This window comes from Chiloscyllium plagiosum, unplaced genomic scaffold (genome assembly GCF_037043375.1).
Source record: "Chiloscyllium plagiosum isolate Xiang-an unplaced genomic scaffold, Cpla_swu_hap1 HiC_scaffold_1, whole genome shotgun sequence".
In the NCBI taxonomy this organism is placed as follows: Eukaryota; Metazoa; Chordata; class Chondrichthyes; order Orectolobiformes; family Hemiscylliidae; genus Chiloscyllium; species Chiloscyllium plagiosum.
Genome location: NW_028270139.1, coordinates 88,903,073 through 88,927,483, shown reverse-complemented (window position 1 = coordinate 88,927,483; position 24,411 = coordinate 88,903,073). Strand labels below are relative to the sequence as shown.

General features: G+C 43.6%; 1 protein-coding gene across 1 annotated transcript in view; it reads left to right on the top strand.

The window, feature by feature from the left end:
* Window positions 1-24,411, top strand: part of ipo11 (importin 11) — a 471,218-nt gene that overhangs the window by 17,408 nt on the left and 429,399 nt on the right. The gene's annotated exons all lie outside the window — the stretch shown is intronic.

Here is a 24,411-nt window from a genome sequence, read left to right as displayed (position 1 = left end):
CAGGGGCGGACTATTTTCAAAACGGTGAGAAAGTTCATAGAGCCAAAGTACAAAGGAATCTGGGAATGGTAGTTGAGGACTTGCAGGTTGAGTCCATGGTTAAGAAAGCAAATGTAATGTTGTCATTTACCTCAAGAGATATAAATTGGAATATAAAAGCAGCCATGTGCTACTGCGACTTTATAAAGCTCTGGTTAGGCCCCATTTAATACTGTGTCCAGTTTTGGGTCCCCTACCTCAGGAAAGACATACTGGCACTGGAGCATGTCCAAAGGAGATTCACACGGATGATCCCTGGAATGGTAGGCCTAGCATGATGAAAGGCTGACGATCCCGGGATTGTATTCATTAGAGTTTGGAAGATTGAGGGGAGATCTAATAGAATCTTCCAAGATAATGCATGGCTTAGAAAGGGTGGATACTGGGAATTTGTTTCCGTTAGGTAGGGATACTAGGATCTGTGGGCACAGCCTTAGAATTTAGAAGGAAATGAGGAGACATTTCTTTGGCCAGAAAGTGGTGGGCCTGTGGAATTCATTGCCACAGAGCACAGTGGAGGCCAGGATAAATTCTTAATCTCGCAAGGAATTAAGGGATATGAGGAGAGTGCGGGTAAGTGGTGCTGAAATGCCCATCAGCCATGATTGAATGGTGGAGAGGACTCGGTGGACCAAATGGCCTTACTTCCACTCCTATGTCTTATGGTCTAACAAAGGGTACCTTGTCAGGTTGCAGCTATGTCTGTCTTCTGAGGAGGTCATTATGGTTTCTCGTTGTGGTACGTCGGAACTGGCGGTCGATGAGTTGAGCATCATACCCTGTTCTTATGAGGGCATCCTTGACTACTTCCAAGTGCCCGTCATGTTCCTTCTCATCGGAACAGATCCTGTGCATGCGTAGGGCTTGTTCGTTGGGGATGGCTGTTTTAATGTGTTTCGGGTGGAAGTTGGAGAAGTGCAGCATTATGAGGTTATCCGTGGATTTGTAGTAGAGTGTGGTGCTGAGGTGCCCATCCTTGATGGAGATGCAGGTGTCTAAGAATCAGTCAGATACTAAAGGGTTAGATGGTGGGTTGAAACTCCTTGATATCATTGTGTAGTTGTTTCAGTGACTTCTCGCCATGTGTCCACAGGAAGAAAATGTCATCAATATACCTGGTCTGTAGTGTTGATTGGAGGTCCTGCATAGAGGAGAAGTCTTGTTTGAATCTATGCATGAAAATGTTGTACACTGGAGTGTAGATTTGGTCTCCATGGCTGTTCCGTGTGTCTGGATGAAGAACTGGTTGTCAAAGGTGAAAACATGGTCGAGGATAAGGCGGATGAGTTGTAGGACAGTGCTCTGAGATTGGCAGTTGTTGGTGTTGAACACTGAGACTGTTGCCGTGACACTATCATTGTGGGGGATGCTGGTGTAGAGTGCTGAAATGTCCATTGTGATGAGGAATGTTCTGGTTTGACTGCTCTGTGGGTGTTCAGTTTCTGTAAGAAATCCGAAGTGCTGTGACAGAAGCTGGGGGTGTCCTGAACAATGGGACAAATGCCTTCAACATAGCCATGGAGTCATGGAGGGAATGGCCTCTCCGAAATGCAAATAGGGGTGGGGAAGGACTTTATAATGCTCTGGTTCGGCCTCATTTAGAATACTGTGTCCAGTTTTGGGCCCCACAACTCAGGAAGGACATACTGGCACTGGAGCGTGTCCAGCGGAGATTCACACGGATGATCCCTGGAGTGGTAGGCCTCACATACGATGAACAGCTGAGGATCCTGAAATTGTATTATTAGAGCTTAGAAGGTTGAGGGGAGATCCAATAGAAACTTACAAGATAATGCATGGCATAGAAAATGTTGATGCTAGGAATTTGTTTCCGTCAGGCGGACACAGCCTTCGAATTAGAGGGGGTAAATTTAGAATGGAAATGAGGAGACATTTCTTCAGCCAGAGAGTGATGGGCCTGTGGAATTCATTGCCCATGAGAGCAGTGGAGGCTGTGACGTTAAATGTTTTCAAACCAGAGATTGATAAATTTTTCATCTTGCAAGGAATTAAGGGATATGGGGAGAGTACTGGTTTGCGGCGTTGAAATCCCCATCAGCCATGATTGAATGGCAGAGTGGACTTGATGGGCCAAATGGCCTTACTTCCACTACTCTATCAGGTGGCTGTGGAGTATAACTTCATAAGACACAGAATTTATAGCATACATTTACAGTGTGATGTAACTAAAATTATATATTGAGAAAACCCTGGATTGTTTGTTAAGTCTCTCATCTTTTAGAATGACCATGTTGGTTTCAGTTCCTTCATATGTAAATCCTAGAACATTTTTTAAAGTTACATTCTCAAATGAATTTTAACAATAGGTACCATGTCAGCTCAGATAATGCATTGAAGGTGTGAGATGCCTTGTGTGGGGCTGTCTGTGCCCCATTGTTCAGACTGAATCTATTTCTAAAAAAGGGATCTAGAGAATCTTAAGTGGATTCATGCAGTTTTTGAGCAAAATAAAATGTAATTCTGCCAGTATAAATTCACCCCACAAACTTATATGTGCTTGTATGCATGTGGATATGTGTGTGTGTTGGTGGGGGGAAGATGTGTGACTGCCTGTGAGAAAGTGTGTGTGTGTCTGAGTAGGAGTGTAAAGGGACTGACAGTGTGGTGGTGGAAAGGCAGCATCCGAGGAGCAGAAGAATCGATGCTTTGGGCATAAGCCCTTCATCAGGAATGAGGCTTGTGGGCCAGAGGATATAGAAATAAATGGGAGGGGGGGGGAAGCTGAGAATGCAATAAATAGATGAAGGTCGGGAAGAAGGTGATAGGTCGGAGAGGAGGGTGGAGCGGATAGACGGGAAAGACGATCGACAGGTCAAGAGGGCAGTGCCGAGTTGGAGGCTTGGGACTGCAATAAGGTGGGGGGAGAGGAAATGAGGAGACTGGTGAAATCCATGTTAATCCCATGTGGTGGCAGGGTCCCAAGGCGGAAGATGAGGCTTTCTTCCTCCAGGCATCGGGTGGTCAGGGTTTGGTGATGGAGGTGGCTCAGATCCTGCATGTCCTTGGTGGAGTGGGAGGGGGAGTCGAAGTCTTCAGCCACAAGGTCGTTTTGTCTTTTACCTTTCTTGAACAGAGGTGTTAACATTTTTGGTTTCCCAACCTGCTGGCAACTCTTTACAATCCAAGGGAATTTGGAACATTATAAAAAGTCCGTTCACATCTCTGCAGCACAACCTTGAAGATGCCAGGATACAGGCATGCCGGTCTAATGGTGGCAAAGCTGCAAACTTGTCGGCAAGTGGGCCCAACATCTGACATCAGGAAAATGCTTGAATCAGCCACTAAGGAAGTAATAGCAGAATATTTAGAAAGTCTTAACACCAACAAACTAAGTCAACATGGATTTGTGCAAAGGAAATTGACTAATTCATGAGATCCTTTGAGGAAGTAACAAGCAGGATGGACAGTAAGAAAACTTTAGGTGTGCTATATTTAGATTTCCCCAGAGTATTAGTGTCATTGCGTCATATAGAAATACAGCATGGAAACGGACTCTTGGGTCCAACTCATCAGACATCCTAAATTAATCTAATCCCATTTGCCAGCACTTTACCCAATCCCTCTAAATCTTTCCTTTTCATATACCCATCCAGGTGCCTTTTAAATGTTGTAATTGTATCAGCCTCCATCACTTGCTGTGGCAGCTCATTCCATACCTGCACCACGCTCTGCGTGAAAATGGTGCCCCTTAGGTCCCTTTTAAATATTTCCCCTCTCATCTTCAATCTATGCTCTCTAGTTTTGGACTTACCAACCACTGGGAAAAGACCTTGCCTTTTACCCTATCCATGCTCATGATTTTATAAACCTCTATAAGGTCATCCCTCAGCCTCTGATACACCAGGGAAAATAGCCCCAGTTTGTTCAGCCTCTCCTAATAGCTCAAACCTTCCAACCCGGGCAATATCCTTGTAAATCTTTTCTGAAACCTTTCAAGTTTCACAAGATCCTTCCTATAGCAGGGGGACCACAATTGCGAACAATACTCCAAAAGTGGCCGAGCCAATGTCCTGTACAGCCGCAACATGAGCTCTCAACTTCTATACTCAATGCACTGACCAATAAAAGAAAGCATACCAAATGCCTTCTTTACTATCCTGCCTACTGTGATTCCACTTTTAAGGAACAATGAACCTGCACTCCAAGATCTCTTTATTCAGCAACACTCCCCACTCCCCTGACCGTTAAGAGTATTAGTCCTAGGTAAAAACAATGATTGCAGATGCTGGAAACCAGAGTCTGGATTAGAATGGTGCTGGAAAAGCACAGCAGTTCAGGCAGCATCCGAGGAGCAGTAAAATCGATGTTTCGGGCAAAAGCCCTTCATCAGGAATACAGGCAGAGAGCCTGAAGGGTGGAGAGATAAATGAGAGGAGGGTGGGGGTGGGGAGAAAGTAGCATAGAGTACAATAGGTGAGTGGGGGAGGGGGTGAAGGTGATAGGTCGGGGGGGGGAGGGTGGAGTGGATAGGTGGAAAAGAAGATAGGCAGGTAGGACAAGCCAGGCATCTGGTGGTGAGGGAGCAGCGGTGAAGGAGGCCCAGGACCTCCATGTCCTCGGCAGAGTGGGAGGGGGAGTTGAAATGTTGGGCCATTGGGCGGTGTGGTTGATTGGTGCGGGTGTCCCAGAGATGTTCCCTAATGCGCTCTGCTAGGAGGCATCCAGTCAGATAAAGGGGGCGCAGTGGTAGTCTGGCGCACTGACCTCGACACCGCTGAAGCCAAACGCCAACTCGAGGACTCCTCTTCCTATTGCCCCCTTGACCATGACCCCACACCCCATTACCAAACCATCATCTCCCAGACCATACAGAACCGCATCACTTCAGGAGATCTCCCACCCACAGCTTCCAACCTCATAGTCTGGGAGCCCCGCACTGCCCGGTTCTACCTCCTTCCCAAGATCCATAAGCCTGACCACCCTGGCCGACCCATTGTCTCAGCATGCTCCTGGCCCACTGAACTCATTTCTACCTACCTCGACACTGTCCTATCCCCCCTAGTCCAGGAACTCCCCACATAAATTCGAGACACCACCCACGCCCTCCACCTCCTCCAAGACTTCTGTTTCCCTGGCTCAACGCCTCATCTTCACCATGGATATCCAATCCCTCTACACCTCCATCCGCCATGACCGGGCCACCAAGTCCTCCATTTCTTCCTCTCCAGACGTCCCCAACAGTATCCTTCCACCGATACACTCGTTCGTTTGGCCGAACTGGTCCTCACCCATAACAATTTCTCCTTCGAATCCTCCCACTTCCTCCAGACCAAAGAGGTAGCCATGGGCACCCGTATGGGTCCCAGCTATGCCTGTCTCTTTGTTGGCTACGTAGAACAGTCGATCTTCCGTAATAATACCAGCACCACTCCCCACCTCTTTCTCCGCTACATTGATGACTGCATTGGCACCACCTCGTGCTCCTGTGAGGAGGTTAAGCAATTCATCAACTTCACCAACACATTCCACCCTGACCTTGCATTCACCTGGACCATCTCTGACACCTCCCTCCCCTTCCTGGACCCCTCCATCTCCATTAATGATGACCGACTTCACATCAACATTTTTTACAAACCCACCGACTCCCACAGCTACCTGGATTACACCTCTTCCCACCCTATCTCCTGCAAAAATGCCATCCCGTAATCCCAATTCCTCTGCCTCCGCCGTATCTGCTCCCAGGAGGACCAGTTCCACCACAGAACACACCAGACGGCCTCCTTCTTTAGAGACCTCAATTTCACTTCCCATGTGGTTAAAGATGCCCTCCAACGCATTTCGCCCACATCCCGCACCTCTGCCCTCAGACCCCACCCCTCCAACCATAACAAGGACAGAATGCCCCTGGTGCTTACCTTCCACCCTACCAACCTTCGCATAAATCAAATCATCCACCGACATTTCCGCCACCTCCAAACGGACACCACCACCAGGGATATATTTCCCTCCCCACCCCTTTCCGCCTTCCGCAAAGCCCGTTCCCTCCGTGACTACCTGGTCAGGTCCACGCCCCCCTACAACCCACCCTCCCATCCTGGCACCTTCCCCTGCCACCGCAGGAATTGCAAAACCTGCTCCCAAACCACCTCCCTCACCTCCATCCAAGGCCCAAAAGGAGCCTTCCACATTCATCAAAGTTTTACCTGCACATCCACCAATATCATTTATTGTATCCGTTGCTCCTGATGCGGTCTCCTCTACATTGGGGAGACTGGACACCTCCTAGCAGAGCGCTTTAGGGAACATTTCTGGGACACCCGCACCAATCAACCACACCGCCCTGTGGCCCAACATTTCAACTCCCCTTCCCACTCTGCCGAGGGACATGGAGGTCCTGGGCCTCCTTCACCACTGCTCCCCCACCACCAGACACCTGGAGGACGAACGCCTCATCTTCCGCCTCGGAACACCTCAACCCCAGAGCATCAACGTGAACTGCAACAGTTTCCTCATTTCCCCTTCCCCCCACCTCACCCCAGTTCCAAACTTCCTGCTCAGCATTGTCCCCATGACTTGTCCTACCTGCCTATCTTCTTTTCCACCTATTCACTCCAACCCCCCCGACCTATCACCTTCATCCCTCCCCCACTCACCTATTGTCCTCTATGCTACTCTCTCCCCACCCCCACCCTCCTCTCATTTATCTCTCCACCCTTCAGGCTCTCTGCCTGTATTCCTGATGAAGGGCTTTTGCCTGAAACGTCGATTTTACTGCTCCTCGGATGCTGCCTGAACTGCTATGCTTTTCCAGCACCATTCTAATCTAGAGTATCAGTCCTGCCCTGACCTGCCTTTCCGAAATGCAGCATCTCACATTTATCGAAATTAAACTCCACCTCCCAATCCTCAGCCCATTGGCCCATTTGATCAAGATCACGTTGTTCTCTGAGGCTATCTCATTGTGCACTGCACCTCCAATTTTAGTGTCATCCGCAAACTTACCTACCGTACCTCCTTTGTTCACATCCAAATCATATATATATAAATGACAAAAAGCAGTAAGGTGGTAGGTAAAAGATTATTACACAAGAGCTCATGGCGTTGGTGGAGAAATATTATTGTGGGTAGACATTTGGTTATCAAACAGCAGAGTGTGTGGATGAATAGGTTGCTTTTGTTTAGCAAACTGTAATAAAGGAAGGCCACAAGGGCCTGTGCTAGTGCCTGTACTATTTAAAATCTGTGGTAATGACATGTGAAGGAACTTGTTCTTTCATGGGTGTAGCACTGAACAAAGAGCCCTCCATGCAGTGCTGACACATTTTGCCCTTCCATACTAAATTTACTGGATTCGTATCCTGTTGTTCTCTTCCTAATCATGTTTTTGTCCTGGTGCTTCTTGAATGCTGCTATTGTGTCTCCTACCGCTGCCTCTGGCATTCACCACCCTTATTAGGAAAAATGTGTTGCACATCTCTTTTAAACTTGCCACCTGCACCTTGAGCCTGTGTCCTGTAGTAATTGAGCCCTCCACTCTGGGGGAAAAGTCTCATATTTACACTCTATTCATGCCATTCACAACCTTATAAACTGCTATCAGGTCGCCCCTCAACTTCCTGCATTCTAATGAAAACAAATCCAGTGTGTCGAACCTTTCTTCATAGCTAAAGTCCCCCATGCCATGTAAATTTTTTCTGTACCCTCTCCAAAGCATTCACATCCTTCTGATAGTGCTGCAACCATTAGTGTATGCAGCACTTCAAGTGTGGCCTAACTGAAGTTCTATAAAGCTGTTGCATAGATTGTCTATCCTTATACTCAGTGCCCATTCCAGCGATGCAGGCCTTATGCCTGAAATGTCGACTCTCCTGCTCCTGGGATGCTGCCTGACCTGCTGTGCTTTTCAGCACACACTTTTTGGCCCCTTTCAATGAAGGCAAGCATGCCACAGGCCTTTTTTACTACCTCGTCTACATGTGTTGCCATCTTCAGTGATCTGTGGACCTGCACATCCAAATCCCTCTGCATATCAAAATTCCAAAGGGTTCTGCCATTCGCTATATAATTTTCATCTGCCAATTTTTTTGGCAATGTCTCAAACTGGTCTATATCCTCTGATGATCCTCCTCACTATAGGCAACTTCACCAATCTTTATATTAAATTGGACCAGCTACGTTTTCTTCCAATTCATTTATGTAAACCACAAACAGCATAGGTGCCAGCGCTAATCCCTGTGAAACACCTCTAGTCATAGCCCTCCATTCCGAAAAGCATCACTGCTACCCTCTCTTCTGTGACTAAGCCAGTTCTGTATCCCTCTTGCTGGCTCACCCCTGATACCATGTGGCTTCACTCCTGTTTTATACCAGTCTACCATGAGGCACCTTGTCAAAGGCTTTACTGAAGTTGGCTTTACTGCTGGCAAGCTGATCTACCTTAATTGTATTCTGATGCTTTCATAGCGTGATGGAGGAATAATAGCAGCCTTTGGCTAATTTCTGCATCAGAAGGGACGTACCTATCTCCTTTATTGCGATGCGACTGGGCTATATTGGTTTGAGATTGTTTTCCAACTTCTTTCTAATTGGTGGGCGGCACGGTGGCACAGTGGTTAGCACTGTTGCCTCACAGCGCCAGAGATCCGGGTTCAATTCCCGCCTCAGGCGACTGACTGTGTGGAGTTTGCACGTTATCCCCGTGTCTGCGTGGGTTTCCTCCGGGTGCTCCGGTTTCCTCCCACAGTCCAAAGATGTGCAGGTCAGGTGAATTGGCCATGCTAAATTGCCCATAGTGTTAGGTAAGGGGTAAATGTAGGGAGAGAGAGGGATATGAGTGGGTTGCGCTTCGGCGGGTCGGTGTGGACTTGTTGGGCCGAAGGGCCTGTTTCCACACTGTAATGTAATGTAATGTAATCTAATCTAATCTAATCTAATTGTGACAACCTTGAGATTTCTGCCAATCTCTGTCCAGAGACTTTACAAACTATACAACTGCCTTTCTGCTTGGATAACTTCTTATGGTCCCTGACCGTCTGTTTCTGTATCATTAAAAGCTCAACTTTATAAACATTCAGTAGTTAACACCCCACAGTTAAATGTTCGAGCCGTTTAACTTAAGTTATGTGCTTTCTTGGAAATGTTGTCTTTCGTTCACTGCTGAAATTGACTTTTGGACAATCTTAAAATAAACAAGTCACAATCAAAAAAAGTAAAGTTGAAATTTTTTTTTCTCCACATTTGAATTCAAGTTTCTTAATAACAGTAACATACTACAAATATACTTCTCAATATCCTTGTAAGCAATTGGAAAGGACAAAGGCATTCTCTGCATAAATGGATTACCTCAAAGTACTGTTTAAAAAAAGGAATTGCTAGGTGTGAAGGCTGAGCCAGTACACACCAACAGAGGGAAAGACTGGAAAGGCATTTCAAAGGTCCCTGATCACAGGGTTTACTGAGGTATTCCTATCCGCTGGTTTGCACTTGCTGCTCCTCAATCTTCTTTCTCCAGGCACTTTCACTTGCTTGCAAGAAGCACAGTGTGACTGGTTCACATAAATAATGTTTTGGCTAAAAGCCATAGTTTACAACAACTGACAACTGAAACCTGAAGAAAGCCAGTTTTTGGTTCACTGCAGAGAATAAGACAGCTATATTCTTATGAGGTCTGATGGCTTTCGACCAATCACTCATTGGTCAACTCCCCAACCGTTCAGCTACCTGAATGCTTATCACATAGATGTTGTCAGGCAGAAGGTTGACAGCTGGTTGCCATTCTATAGCTGCTTGTTGACAGCTGACCTCTCATTGTGCGCATCCCCTGGGTCATGAGAAGCCCATGAGAAATAGGAACAGGAGTAGACCGTTTGGCCTTTAGAGCCTGCACTACCATCCAGTAGGCTTGTGGCTGATCTGTTATTCCTCAAATCCGCTTCCCTGCATTTTCCTTCATATACCTTGATTCTCCTCCTGATGAAGAATCTATCTCAGCGTTAAATATTCACAAGGGCTCTGCCCTCAAGCCTCTATGTCAGGGAGCTTGAAAGACTCTCGACCCTTTGATAGAAGAAATTATCCGTCATCTCAGTCTTAACTTATTTTGAGACAATGCGGTCTGGTCTTAGAATCCAGCTCCAAATTTTCTCACTGAACAACTAGCAGTTTAAACAGCACTTCCCTTTAAAAGCTGCAGTAGTTGTTTCTACAGTTCATGGTTTTTAAAACTCTGTCCCATTTCAGTCCAGTATATATTAAGAATTAACAAAACAGACCTCCAAAGAATGAAACATGAAGGATCCAACACGCCTTGTTTTGACAGATTACCAAAGGGGCACAAACCAAGGGCCCCCTCTCCTGACACTCTGACAAACAGACTAGCAAAGGAACTGCAGCTCAAACTGAAATACCTAGTAGAATACTCATGCCACTCCATCCACTCCACCCAGGAATTTCTGAACATCATTAAAGACACCAAGGAAGAGGACGACGAGATCATGATTTCCTTCAATATGACAGCCCTATTCACATTAAAAAACACCACTCTGGCCAAAGAAATACTGGCCGCACTACTAGACCAACCAAGGATGCAAACACCAGACAACACCAACTCTATCAGCAAGGACAGCATCCTCAAACTAGCAGACCTATGCATCACAACCCACTTCACCTTCAACGACAAGACCTGCAAACAAACCAACGGGACACCCATGGGATCACCAATATCAGAATTCTTGGCAAAAGCAGTTATGCAGGGGTTGGAATGAGCAGTGCTCCCCGCGATCCAGCCCAAGCTTTAGATTCGCAATGTGGATGACACCTTTAGATTAGGTTAGATTCCCTACAGTGTGGAAAAAGGCTATTTGGCCCAACAAGTCCACATCGACCCTCCAAAGAGTAACTCAATCAGACCCATTCTGCTACATTTACCCCGACCTAATGTACCTAACACTATGGACAATTTAGCATGGCCAATTCACCTGACCTGCAATCTTTGGAATGTGGGAGGAAACCGGAACACCTGGAGGTAACCCACGTGTACACATGGAGAATGTGCAAACTCCGCACAGACAGTTACCTGAGGTGGGAATCAAACCCGAATCCCTGGTGCTGTGAGGCAGCTGTGCTAACCACTGAGCCACCATGCCACCCTCATTGTGATGACCCCTTTGTCATCCCGAAATGGAGTAAATTAGAAGAAACCCACAAGCACAAACAACATCCTTACTGCCATAAAGTTCAGCAAAGAGGAAGAGAACAACAACAGGCTCCCTTTCCTAGTTGTCACAGTAGAATGAAAAGCCAATGGAGAGCTGCAGACCAGTGCATACAGGAGAGTGATGCACACAGATCAGCTGCTCAACTACAGGAGCAATCACCCCAACACCCATAAACGGAGCTGCATCAGGGCATTATTTAAGTGAGCCACAACATACTGCAGCATCCAGGGGTTACAAGATGCCAAAGAAAAATGCCAATACAATGTATACAAGAACAATAGGTACCTGATAAGCACAGTCCACCGATTCTTACAGAACAAACCTAAATAAGAAGACATCACACACCCAGAGACTGTACCCACTCTACCATACATTGAAGACATCTCTCAGATGATGACTAGACTACCCGGCCCCTTGGCATCATGGTAGCCCACTAACCTACCAACACACTGAAACAACTCTTAATGAATCTAAAGGACCCTGTACCAACAGCCAACAGAACAAACGTCATTTACAAAATACCCTGCAAGGGCTGCAACAAACATTACATCGGACAGACAGGCAGAAAACTAGCCACCAGGGTACATGAGCACCAGTTAGCCACCAAAAGACATGATGTACTCTCACAGATATCCATCAACATAGACAATGAGGGACACCAGTCTGACTGAGACAATAAATCCATCCTTAGACAGGCTAAACAAAGATATGCATAGGAAATCCTAGAGGCCTTGCATTCAAACCAGAACTCCATCAACAAACACATCGATTTGGATCCCATTTACCAACCTCTCAGAAAAAGAACAGGAAGTGATATCACCCACCACAACAGACCAAGACACAAATAGAAAGTGGGACTGTATGCCAGTGCTTCAACGGAGGCTCACTGATGATGTTACCTAGCATAGTGACAAAATGTCTGAGAACAAACCTTCCAGCTCAGTGAGCAAAGTTAACTCTTTCTCTGCCTGCTCATAGCCTATACACATTCTCAGTTCAGGTTTTAAGTTCTGAGTTTTGTGAAACAAGAGGTTCAACTGAGCATGACTCACTTCAGATAACAACTTAGTTAACAATGGGGTGCTGGAGGCAAGGGTAATGGGTTAACAGGTTGGAAAAGTAGTCATTTTGTAGAGCCATTTAACAACATGAGGTAGCATTCAGTATGTAATGTTAGTTAACAAGGTGAAAAGTATCCATTGTATGAATCTAATTAACAAGGTTAAGAATGTTTGTTGTGTAACAGTAAAGGGCTTGGTCTCTGCTAGTTATACTCATTGATAGTAACGATCACCCAATTAAAATGTATGTTGCCTTATCTGGATGCTCCTCCCTGTCAAATGACAACATAGTTCATTTGAGAAACTGCTGTTCCAGAGAGGACCGAGAACTCATTGTCTCTGTGCACATGGGCGATTGTTCTCTCTCCCTCCAGGGCCGAGAATAAAGATGAAGGACGTAAAGCCCATACTGTGTCTCTGAGCGTTTTACTTCAACTGAGGAGAGGGGAAAGGATAGTGTAATGGTGGCTGAGAGAACTTTTGATGAGGACTCTTCTACTGAGGTAGTGTGGGCTGAGGTTAGAAACAGGAGAGGAGAGGTCACACTGCTTGGAGTTTTTTTTATAGACCTCCGCAGAGTTCCAGGGAGGTGGAAGAAGGATTGGCAAAATTATTCTGGGCAGAAGTGAAAGGAACAGGGTGGTTATTATAGGGGCTTTAACTTCCCCAACATTGACTGGAAATGCTATAACTCGAATACGTCGGATGGATCAGTTTTTGTCCAATGTGTACAGGAGGGTTTCTTGACACAGTATGTTGAAGGGCCGATAAGGGGAGGCCACACTGGATCTGGTGCTCGGTAATGCCAAGTGTTTGATTTAGTTGTAGGTGAACACTTTGGAAAGAGTGACCATAATTCAATTACGTTTAGTTTAGCGATGGAAAGGGATAGACACATGCCACAGGTCAAGAGTTATCGAAAGGGCAAGGGCAATTATAATGCGATTAGGCAAGAATTAGGATGCACAGAATGGGGTAGCAAAATGCAGGGGATGCAGACAATGGAAATGTGGAGCTGGTTTAAGGAACAGATATTGTATGTCCTTGATAGGTATGTCCCTGTCAGGCAGGGAGGAAGTGATAAGATAAGGGAACCGTGGTTTACTACAGAAATTGCATCTCTTGTTACGAAGAAGGAGGAGGCTTATGTGTTGATGAGGCAAGATGGTTCAGATGCGGCAATGGAGAGTTACAGATCAGCTAGGAAGGATTTAAAGAGAGAGGTAAGAAGAGCGAAGAGAGAACACGAGCGGTCTTTAGCAAATAGAATAAAGGAGAATCCTAAAGCTTTTTATAGGTATGTGAGGAATAAATGGATGACTAGGGTAGGAATAGGGCCAATTAAAGACGAAAGTGGGAAGTTGAGTGTGGACCCTGTGGAGATCGGAGAGGTGCTGAACGAACATTTCTCATTGGTTTTCTCTCAGGAAAAGGAGAATACTGTAGAGGAGAATAATGAGGTACGCGAAGTAGACTAGAAAGGATCGAGATTAGTTACAAACAGGTGTTGTTCATTCTAGAAGGAGTGAAAGTAGACAAGTCCCCTGGGCCGGCTGAGAAGCTAGAGAGGAGATAGCAGAGCCTTTGGCTTTGATATTTGAGTCGTCATTGTCTACAGGTATGGTACCTGAGGAACGGAGGATTGCAAATGTTGTGCTCTTGTTCAAGAAGGGCAGTAGAGATGACCCAGGTAATTATAGATCAGTAAGCATTACTTCTGTTGTAGGAAGGGTTTTGGAAAGGATTATAAGAGATAGGATTTATAATCATCTAGCAAGCAACAATTTGATTTCAGATAGTCAACACCGGTTTCGTCAAGGGCAGGTCATGTCTCACAAAACTCAGAGATTTTTGAGAAGGTGACCAAGCATGTAGATGAAGGTAGGGCAGTTGACATGGTATACATGGACTTCAGTAAAGCCTTTGATAAGGTTCCACATGGTCGGCTGTTGGAGAAAATCAACGAGGTAAAAACAATGACTGCAGATGCTGGAAACCAGATTCTGGATCAGTGGTGCTGGAAGAGCACAGCAATTCAGGCAGCATCCGATGAAATGTAGAGGCATGGGTTTGAGGGTGATTAGCAGTTTGGATTAGAAGCTGTCTTTCTGAGAGAAGGCAGCGAGTGGTGATTGATGAAAAATATTCAGCCTGGAGTCCGGTTACTAGCGGTGTGCCACAAGGATCTGTTTTTGGGACCACTGCTGTTTGTCATTTTTGTAAATGACTTAGATGCAGGCATAGGTGGATGGATTAGTAAATTTGCAGATGACACTAAAGTCGGTGGAGTAGTGGATAGTATGGAAGAATGTTACAGGTTGCAGGGTGACTTGGATAAACTGCAGAATTAGGCTGAGAGGTGGCAATGAAGTTCAATGCAGCTAAATGTTAGGTGATTCACTTTGGGAAGAATAACAGGAAGGCAAAGTACTGTGTTAATGGAAAGATTCTTGGTAGTGTGGATATGCCGAGGGATCTTGGAGTCCATGTACGTAGATCCCTGAAAGTTGCCACCCAGGTGGATAGTGCTGTTAAGGAGGCATACGGTGTGTTAGGTTTCATTCGTAGAGGGATTGAGTTCCGGAGCCGCAATATCATGCTGCAACTATACAAAACGCTGGTGCAGCCACACTTGGAATATTGTGTACAGTTCTGGTCCCCATATTTCCGGAAGGATGTGGAAGCATTGGAAAAGGTGCAGAGGAGATTTACCAGGATGTTGCCTGGTCTGGAGAGAAGGTCTTATGAGGAAAGACTGAGAGACTTGAATCTGTTCTCATTAGCAAGAAGAAGGCAAAGACGGGATTTGATAGAGACATACAAGATGATCAGAGGATGAGATAGTGTAGACAGTGAAAGTCTTTTTCCTAGGATGATGACGTCAGCGTGTACGAGGGGACATAACTACAAATTGAGGGGTGATAGATTTAAGACAGATGTCAGGTGCAGGTTCTTTACGCAGACAGTGGTAAGGGCGTGGAATGCTCTACCTGCTAATGCAGTCAACTCAGACATATTAGGGAGATTTAAACAATCCTTAGATAAGCATATGGATGATTTTGGGATAGCGTAGGGGGACGAGCTGAGAATAGTTCACAGGTTGGCGCAACACAGAGGGCTGAAGGGCCTATTCTGTGCTGAAATGGGATGACAGAACCACAACCTGAGCTACAAATCTTCACAAAAATCGCAAGTTTAAAAACATTTCTTTTCTGTGTCAACTGTAAGCCAGGATACTGAATGAGATTAAAAATAAAGAAAGAGAAAGTGCTATAATATTTGCGATTTGGCCTAAATCTTCAGGCAACCTAAGCAACGAATGACTTAATTGATGTGTTGGGTCCTGGGGAAGCCTTGAGATGTGCATGTAAAGTACTTATGCAGGCAGTGCAAACTTCCAGTTGCTGGTTTTGCCCTGTTTAGACTGCTGTCTGATGCTGTATTTGAAGATATGACCAGAACCCTGGAGGCTTGAATTGAAGGTGCATCACCTATCCTTTTTTTTTCCCACCACTCTATTTATAACTTTTCTGAGCAGATATAAAACCAGTTGAGGAGCACAGCTGGAAGAAAATCTTCATGTAAAAGCATTCTAGCATCGACAACACGTTAACGGTATTTAACCTGACCTCCCACGAGGCAATGTTCGGTTTTTAGCATTGTTGGCATTGTGAAGAAATAGGGACTGAGCATTGTTTGGGTGAAGCTGGTGAGAAAAGGCAGAGGGATGTCATTACTTTTGGTGAGTGAGGCAGATTCTGAACATTACTGGAAATGTGGATTAAGCAAATGAACATTGTGGGCATGGGCTGGTGATCATTGTCAGAGATGAGAGTGAAGGAGGGATGTGAACACTTATGTGTGTGAGAGAATGGAGGTGAAGATTCTCATGGTGTGATGGGATTCTGAACATCGCTGGCTGGCAGAAAATGGTATAAAAGTGGGCCTTTGGCAGGATGAAGGGCTTTTTCCTGAAATTTTTGCCGTCAATTTTCCTGCTCCTCGGATGCTGCCTGACTTGCTGTGTTTTTCCAGCACCACTCTAATCTTGACTCTAATCTCCAGCATCTGTAGTATCCACTTTTGCTTTTGGCAGGATGTGACAAGTGAGGTTCTCAGAGATGTCTGCTAGGCAGTCAATTTGTTTTTGCATAATTTGCATTAATTATTTTCCAAAAATTATTTGGATGAGAGTATTGGTGACTAAATTGCAGATGACACGAAGGTAGATAGAAAAGTGAAACAAAGATGTAGACCTACATAGGTTAAATGAAAATGGAAGAAACCTGGCACATAGAGTATAATGTGGAAAAATGTGACATTGTTCATTTTGGCAGTGAGATTAGGGAATATGATGCTTTTTTTAAAATGGTGAACGAATGAAGAATTCCAGGGTGCAGAGGGATCTAGCTTTTCTTGTGCATGAACCACGAAAGGTAATTATGCAGGTACAACATGTAATTAAAAACCTGCTAGCCTTTGTTATAAGAGGGATTGAAGCAAAGGTGTTATTTTCAGTTAACAAAGGTGAGACACCTATAAAATACTGAATATAATTCTTATCTCCTTGTTATAAGAAAAGATGTACATGTGTTGGGCATGAGTCAGAGGGGGCTTAGTTGATTACCTCTATTGATTGGGTTGTTCTGATGAGGAAAGATTGCAAAAGCACAAACTTGACTTGTCTTCAAAAGATAGCTGGTGTTGTCAACCTTGTTGAGGGGTTAATAGGCTTTGTCAACATTGCTAAGAGGAGATAGTGGTAGATAGGGGTCATAAATGCTTCTGGAGGCTGAGGGAGGGATGAGAACATTGTTGAAGAGGGAGGGGATGAATGTGTGATCATAAGGGGGTTGGAGCTGTGAACATGGGAGGGATGATGAGGTAGTGAACATTGTGAGCGGGGGTTTTAGAGATGGTACTGCTTAGAGATGGTTAGATTCTTCTTGCCGAGGCTTTGCCTGTTTCAAAGATTTTGTGCTGTTTATTATTCCATCCTATAGTTCTCCTGCAGTGAATACCTGCTCTAAAGTGATTGTTCTCCAACAAAGTTAAAAGAGAAAAAGTATAACATAGCAAAGATAAGTGGGAAAACGGAGGACAGGGAAGCTTTCAAAGAACAACAGAGGATTACTAAGAAGGAAATACGCAGAGAAAAAATGAGGTACGAAGATAAACTGGCCAATAATATAAAGGAGGATAGTAAAAGTTTTTTTAGGTATGTGAAAGGCAAAAAAATGGTTAAGACTAAACTTGGGCCCTTGAAGACAGAAACGGGAATATATTACGGGGAACAAAGAAATGGCAGAAGAATTGAATTGGTACTTCAGATCTGTGTACACTGGGGAAGACACAAGCAATCTCCCTGAGGTAACAGTGGCTGAAGGACCTGAACTTAAGGGAATTTATATTTGCCAGGAATTGGTGTTGGAGAGACGGTTAGGTCTGAAGGTTGATAAGCCCCCGGGGCCTGATGGTCTATATCCCAGGGTACTGAAAGAGGTGGCTTGAGAAATCGTGGATACGTTGGTGATTATTTTCCAGAGTTCGAAAGATTCGGGATCAGTTCCTGCGGATTGGAGGGTGGCTAATGTTTACCCCTTTTTAAGAAAGGTGGGAGAGAGAAAGCAGGAAATTATAGACCAGTTAGTCTGACCTCAGTGGTGGGAAAGATGCTGGAGTCAATTATAAAGGATGAAATTACGACCCATCTGGAAAGTAGTAACAGGATAGGTCAGAGTCAGCATGGATTTATGAAGGGGAAATCATGCTTGACTAATCTTCTGGAATGTTTTGAGGATGTAACTCTGAAGATGGATGAGGGAGATCCAATAGATGTAGTGTACCTGGACTTTCAGAAAGCTTTTGATAAAGTCCCACATAGGAGGTTAGTGAGCAAACTTAGGGCGCATGGTATTGGGGCAAAGTACTAACTTGAATTGAAAGTTGGTTGGCTGATAAGAAACAAAGAGTAGTGATAAACGGCTCCATTTCGGAATGGCAGGCAGTGACCGGTGGGGTACTGCAGGGATCAGTGCTGGGACCGCAGCTTTTTACAATATATGTTAATGATATAGAAGATGGTATTAGCAATAACATTAGCAAATTTGCTGATGATACTAAGCTGGGTGGCAGGGTGAAATGTGATGAGGATGTTAGGAGATTACAGGGTGACCTGGACAAGTTAGGTGAGTGGTCAGATGCAGTTTAATGTGGATAAATGTATGGTTATCCACTTTGGTGGCAAGAACAGGAAGGCAGATGACTACCTAAATGGAATCAATTTAGGTAAAGAGGCAGTACAAAGAGATCTGAGTGTTCTTGTACACCAGTCAATGAAGGTAAGCATGCAGGTACAGCAGGTAGTGAAGAAGGCTAATAGCATGCTGGCCTTCATAACAAGAGGGATTGAGTATAGAAGCGAAGAGGTTCTTCTGAAGCTGTACAGGGCCCTGGTGAGACCACGCCTGGAGTACTGTGTGCAGTTCTGGTCTCCAAATTAGAGGAAAGACATTCTGGCTATTGAGGGAGTGCAGCGTAGGTTCACAAGGTCAATTCCTGGAATGGCGGGATTACCTTACGTTGAAAGACTGGAGTGACTGGGCTTGTATACCCTTGAGTTTAGAAGACTGAGAGGGGATCTGATTGAGACATATAAGATTATTAAAGGATTGGACACTCTGGAGGCAGGAAACATGTTTCCGCTGATGGGTGAGTGCCGAACCAGAGTACACAGCTTCAAAATACGGGGTAGACCACTTAGGACAGAGATGAGGAGAAACTTCTTCACCCAGAGAGTGGTGGCTGTGTGGAATGCTGTGCCCCAGAGGGCAGTGGAGGCCCAGTCTCTGGATTCATTTAAGAAAGAATTGGATAGTGCTCTCAAGGATTGTGGAATCAAGGGTTATGGAGATAAGGCAGGAACAGGATACTGATTAAGGTTGATCAGCCATGATCATATTGACTGGTGGTGCAGGCTCGAAGGGCAGAATGGCCTACTCCTGCATCTATTGTCTATTGTCTATTAACTACAACAGTATACCTTTCTGCCAGGTATGGCTCCAACTAATGGATACTTTTCCTTTTGATTGCTGCTGACTTCAGTTTTTCTACTGCCCCTTCGTGTCCTGCATGATCAACTGCTGGCTCTTGTCTCTGTTTTTTCCATATTTTGTGATGTATGAGACCAAGTAAGTTATGTAAGAACTGTATAAAGCACTAGCAAGACTGCAGTCACAGTGCTCCATGAAGTTCTGATCCCTCAACACAGAAACAATGGTGACAAGGAAAGAGAATTGTTGTAATGAGGGAAGATTGTACAGACTCATTGGTTTCTTGACAGCTTAAGAGCTTGAGGGGAGATTTAATCAAGTCGAATAAAACATTTATGTATGGCCAATGTGGAGTGGATAAGAAGGACCTTTTTCCATCCGCAAAGAGGTCTATAACCATTGAGTGTAGAATTTAAGTAATTCGAAGGATTAGAGGAGATTCAAGGGGAAATTGGTGGTGTGTGTTCTGGAATTGATTATCTGAAAATCTAATAGAGGGTAGGAACTGTCATCAGAATTAAGGAAAAATAACTTGGTGTATCTCGAGAATAGAAACCTGCAGGACTAAAGACTGAAAAGCTGGAAAGTGCAATTTACTGGATATGTTTTTGCAGCCAGCATGATATGCTGGGCAATATCTATTCCAAGTTTATTTGTAATTTAAATAGTAATTTATATGATCATGCCTGTTTTGATAATTGTTGCAATCTGAAGGTAGACCACATTAGAAAATCCAAGTCTCTGCTATTGTTGTATACAATAATAATAATAGCCCTCTTTCTCCAATGTTGTTCTTGGAGTTAATATAAAGACTACCCTTTACAGTAAATGATGTTTATTTTACATTTGACTAAGACAATGCCATGCCCTATATTTAAGAAAATGGCAATGAGGAATTTAAAAAACAAAAATCCCCTGTTAAAAATCCCACAATGGCTTGGAATAGTTTATTGTGCTTTGATCACTGAAACCAGATTTGTAGACAGACAGCTTGTGTAGTATTCTGTTTTGTACAGATACTGGTGTGTATATGTAGACTCTCAAAAAAAATTAATCCAGCCTGAATGACATTGACAAAATTTAGCAAGTGAGTAGTATCTCAACGCAACTTGTTTAGAAAAGGAGTCGTGGGTGGGGAGGGGAAAGGAGTGTGAGGCAGTGTAATGTGATTGGGCACATCTCAGAAATTCTTGGAAATTAAGAGGGAAAAGGGAGGCAGGAATTTAAAACAATCTGTCTCTTGGGAAAGTATACTGGGAAAGCTGTTAGAACAATAGACTGACAAGTCCTTTGGATCTGATGATCTGCATCCAAGAATCTTAAAAGACGCGGCTGCAGAAAAGTCGCCGGTCTCTGTAGTGCAATTATCAATGTGTTCGGATGTTAACCAAAAGGTTAACCCAGGGACGGAACCTCCGCTGTTTTGATTCCATAAGTTTTTCTATTAGGGAGGCGATGATCTAGTGGTATTATCGCTGGACTGTTAATCCAGAGACACAGGTAATGTTCTGGTGACCCAAGTTCAAATCCTGCTGTGGCCGATGTTGGAATTTGAATTAAGAAAAAAAAACTGGAAACAAGTGTTAAGACTGTTGTCGATTATCAGAAAACCCCATCTGGTTCACTAAAGCCCTTGAGGGAAGGGTACTGCCATCCTTATGTGGTCTGGCCTACATGTGACTCCAGACCCAGAGCAATGTGGTTGATTCTTAGGGATAAGCAATAAATGATGCGTAGCCAGTGATGCCCTCATCCCGTGAATGAATAACCAAAAAGAAACTAGTTGCTTTGGATTTGTAATGATCCAAACTTCCCTAGATTCTGGAAAAGCCCTATAAAATGTTTAAAAAAAAAGATGGCAACTCTTAAGGAAAGGAAGAAGACAGAGAGCAGAAAATCATGGGCCAGTTAGACAAAAATGTTATCATGAAAATGCAAGAAATCATTATTTGCAGAGGTCTTGTAGAAAATCATAATAAAAGTAGTTTCAACATTGTTCTGTGACAGAGGAAATAGTGTTTGACTAATTTATTCAAGTTCTTTAGAATAACAAGCAGGGTTGATGAAGGGAAACTTGTTGGTGTCTCCTTAAATTTCCAAAAGTTGTTCAAAAAGGTCAGTATGTAAACAGAGTGCATCATGTAGTGAAATAATGTATAAGCATAGGATTAGTGAGCTAACAGGAAGGAGAATAGAAATAATTAGGTCATTTTGAGGTTGGAAAGCTGCAACTAGTGGACTGCCAAAAAGAACAGTATTAAGGTCTCCATATTTTCAGTCTGTACTGATGATTTGGATGAAGAGATGGAATAAATGGTAGCTAACTTTGTTGTTGACAAGAGGGACAAAAGTTTGTTACCATGAGGAAAATACAGGAAAATTTGAACTTGGCTCCTTTGGAAGGAAGAAAAAGAAGTTTGCTGCTAGTAGATTGAAGTAAGGTACTGCAGAGTGAAAAGAGACTTGGTATTTCCCAGCCTAATGTATTTAGTATTTATCCTGCTTGCATCTTGAACCACTAGATGGCACTGTGTTATCAAGTATTCATCCATTAACTCTGGTATTTACAGTCAGACTCTTTGGTCCAACTTGTCCATACCGATCAGATATCCTAAATTAATCTAGTCCCATTTGCCAACATTTGACCCATATCTCTCCAAACCCTTCCTATTCAAATACCCATGCAGATGCCTATGCAATTGTACCAGCCTCCACTTCCTCTGGCAGCTCATTCCATACACGCACCACCCGCTGTGTGTAAAGATTACCCCTTAGGTCCCTTTTAAATCTTCCCCCTTTCACTTTAAACCTATGCACTCTAGTTCTTGACACCCCCACCCCAGGGAAAAGACATTATCTATTTATCCTATCCATTCCCCTCATGATTTTATAAACCTCTATAAGGTCACCCCTCAGCCTCCGACACTCCAGGGAAAACAGCCCCAACTAATTCAGCCTTTCCCTATAGCTCAAACCCACCAACCCTGGCAACGTCCTTGTATAGCTTTTAAATATTGTATTAAATTTTATATTTTAAAGATCATTTTGTATATATCAGGAAGCAACATTCAATTTGGTCTTGTGTCCTGCTTCAGTTACTGATCTGTTTCTGATTTGGTACTGCAATTTGCTTCATCAATGTCTCTTGATAACTTTGTTTTCATTAATCTCAAATTTCATTTGCTAAGCCACAATAAATACCTTTGGGTTCTTTCCAATATTTATGCACTTTGAACCAAAGAAAACTAGACCAGAGTGTTTTCTAGATATTGAACCGCTAGGAACTGTGAAAGAACAGACTCAGTGGGCCGAAGTGCCTTTTCCTGTGTTGTGGATCTCTATTACTCTAAGCAGAGACTTAAGGGTCCATGTATAAAATTCATTAAAAGCCAAAGCACAGATACAATAAAAAGTTGTCTCATGGAATGTTGGGCTGTCCTGACCAGCTATCCATAATCCCCTCATTTACCCACTCCTTTCATATATCTCTTTTTTTCTGGACTCCATCTCCACTTATCTGCTTATCTCTCCATGCCCCCCACCCCTTGTCTTCAGCATAAATACAAGCTCTTCATAGCTGCAGTCAGTTCTGATGAAGAATCATCGGACTCAAAACTTTAACTGTGGTTGCTGCCAGCAATTTCTGTTTTGTGTCACATCTCCAGCATCCACAGTTCTTTATTTATTTTGTTTGAATCTGATGGATTGTGTTTTAACTTTCCAAATGTCCTGTTACTACAGGCACTTCCTGAATGGATGCTAACAATTTCTCAGTGTCAGACATTACTGATTTATAGTTTTGTACATTTTGCTTCTCTCCCATTTGAATAAGGGCTTTATGTTAGCATTTTTCCAATTCCCTAGAACCCTTTCCAGACTTCAGGGAATTTTGGAATATTTAGTAAAAGGACTTTGTAGCTTTTACCCAAGACAATAACTTCCTATAATTTTCATCCTGTTTCACTGTGGGATGAGGATCGCTTCCATTTTTCATTCAAAATGAATTTAACAACTCAACTGGCTCCTCAACTTTTTCTCACTTCTGTCTTAGCTTACAGTGAAAAAGCTTTTAAAAACAGTGTGTGTCACCGTATCAGAGCTTCCAGCTTGGCTTTGTATTTTATTTTTGTTTACAACATGATGTCTTTCACCTAAACTTCCCAGATTTCAACAATAAACTCATTGTGTTCTTCGATAATGTTTATAAATTTGCCTCTGGTGCATTGTGTAAAAGCAGTGATGACCTAAAAAATGCAACATTTTATGTTAGTTAAATTTTGTTTCTTTCATCAAGCATTTTTGCATTTAGTTTTTAATGTGCAGACAGACTGAACTAATAGATGTCCTTTTTTATTCCTGATGAAGGGCTTTTGCCCGAAACGTCGATTTTACTGCTCGGATGCTGCCTGAACTGCTGTGCTCTTCCAGCACCACTAATCCAGAATCTGGTTTCCAGCATCTGCAGTCATTGTTTTTACCCTGAGCAAGTAATGAGCATTCTTCATTACGTTGAATCAGAGCTTCGTTCATGAAAAGTGCATCTGCTTAAATGAGTTGCAAATAGTGAGCAGCTGATCTGGAATACTTTGAATATTTATAGTGAGAGACAAATATTTGTGATTTGCTATGCCAATATAAATGTGCTGTGTTTCAATTTCTTCATACTTTTTCTACAAGGTTATTTTGTTGTTGCAATTAATTGCAGACAATTGAAGGAGTAGTCAACACTATTGTCCTAGTAGCTGTGCCAGATCAGTCCTGAGCAATGGAAAAGTTAATTCTGTTACCATAAGTAAGATTGAATTTTTGTGAGAACGAATAGGACACCATGCAATACAGTGCAGACCTTTTATAAAATCATTTGAAAGCTTTTTTTTAATTCAGAAGTGTCAGAAATGGGGTATAAAGAAAAATTTTTATTTACAAAATGCCTTTCGCAATAACTGGCTGTAAAACATTTGGGTCATCCACACCTTAGGAGTCCATTTAGGAAAAAATACGATAAAACTGCCAATACTGAAGATCTGAAAATAAATCAGAAATTGCTGGATAAACTCAGCATGTATGGCATCATCTGTGGAG